The sequence below is a fragment of the Phocoena sinus genome, chromosome X (genome assembly GCF_008692025.1).
Source record: "Phocoena sinus isolate mPhoSin1 chromosome X, mPhoSin1.pri, whole genome shotgun sequence".
Taxonomy (NCBI): Eukaryota; Metazoa; Chordata; class Mammalia; order Artiodactyla; family Phocoenidae; genus Phocoena; species Phocoena sinus.
The window spans coordinates 127,871,272-127,872,961 of NC_045784.1; the positions used below are offsets into that span (position 1 = coordinate 127,871,272).

Consider the following 1,690-nt stretch of genomic DNA (forward strand, 5'->3'; position numbering starts at 1 on the left):
AAAACATCTCAGTAGATACACAAGTTGTCCTTGTGCACCCTTGAAATTCCATACTGGGAATATTTCCTTAGTATAGGAATTCCAATGTGGTGTACACCTGATGAACAGCTTTTACCTTGTTTCTGGCTTCGAAGTTATTTAGACGTCAGAGATTAAGGTCATATTAATTTATGGTTCATACTGTTTGCAAAAAGGAGAACATTACATTACATAGATAATTCTGAAAGAGAAACATATGTAATGCACAATCATTGCAATTGCTCTTTTTTATGTTGGAAGAAAGTCTTTCCTGTTTTCCCTTTTTTAAATTTCAGATTTATTGAAGCATAATGAACATGGAAAAAATATGGAACGCTTCACAAATTTGTCCATCATCCTTGCAAAGTGCCATGCTAATCTTCTCTGTATCATTCCAATTTTGGAATATGTGCAGCTGAAGCAAGCAGTCCTTGTAATAGTTCTTTAAAAGAGAAGTTTAAGTGAGAGTCCTTTATCCATAGTGCAGGCTATGCTGGGCACTCTTTTGGGAGCACCTGGGACTGAAACCAGTAAACTTGTTAAAAGTGACCTATGTAGTTACCACATTCATCTTTCCCTGGACCCTTTATAAACTTTGGGGGGCTCCCAGACTAGCATTTTTATCCCAGAGCTCATTAAATATTTATTGTTAGGTTTTCAGATTTTCCTTTCTGTCATTCCTAAGTTAGAATGTCTTTGGCCATCGAAGGTGCTTGAGGATGGGAGATAAATCAAAACAAAGACATGTTCCCAGTGATCCTAAACCTATGAAAAGCCCTGAGATGTCTTGTAATCAAGAAATCTGCTTCACTATATTTAACTCATCATTTTCCAAACGTACCCAACCAAGGAACACTTCACTTTTACTTTTGCTGCACACCTTTTAACACCGTTTGGTGCTAGTGCTCTGTGGGAGTAATGACCTCTAGGAAAGCCTTGGGTTACTTGTACTAGGCTATTTCATATATGTGAGCAATGGCATCTGGCCTTAGTATTCTGGAAATCCCCAGGAAAAAGATTTGCCAGCCCTTTCTGAGCAAGAAGACCAGCAGTTAATCGCAACTCTTAGGAAAACAGACCATGAATGTTTGCATTGATTTAGGCTCTGGCAGGTTTGGAGGTAACAAAAACTGCTGGGCTAGCTCCAGTCGGTTCAGAAACTGTCTTTCTAGGCTTAGCACTTTTTCTGCTGCTGAGATGAGGACAGAAAACGACCCAACCCCCCAAACCGAGAATGAGATTTATTGACATGTTCCCCTCTGTTCTTAGATGCTGCTGCTCAGGGATGCGATTCGCCAGAGATCTCTCCCCTCCCCCTCTCCACTTAGTGGTTTTGAGAGGACAGGCTTTGGTAACCGAGTCCATGTCTTTGGAGAGGAGGTTCAGGGGGACCAGCATCACACCTGTGGCAAGGAGGATCCCCCTCTTCCAATGAAGCCTGGAAAGTGTGTTGCTTCGGACAAGAGTTAAAGAAGAGAGTTTCAGAATATCAAGAGTTACTTGATTTTTTTTTTAAAGAATCCTTTGCTGAGCCACAGAACAAATCCAATTCCATGTTTCTGAGAACCCATCTTTTTCCACTGTAGAAAAGTGAGTTTGCCTAAGGTTGGACAAATTAACTTTTTTTTTTTTTAAGGAAACAGTAATTTTCCCATACTGCAAAATTTTGAAA

At 40.1% G+C, this 1,690-nt stretch overlaps 1 non-coding gene across 1 annotated transcript; it reads right to left on the minus strand.

The window, feature by feature from the left end:
* Positions 1 to 340: 340 nt before the first annotated feature.
* LOC116748155 lies at positions 341 to 442 on the minus strand. The gene has a single exon (XR_004348176.1). It is a non-coding gene; the product is annotated as a U6 spliceosomal RNA (small nuclear RNA).
* Between the last annotated feature and the right edge of the window lie 1,248 nt (positions 443 to 1,690).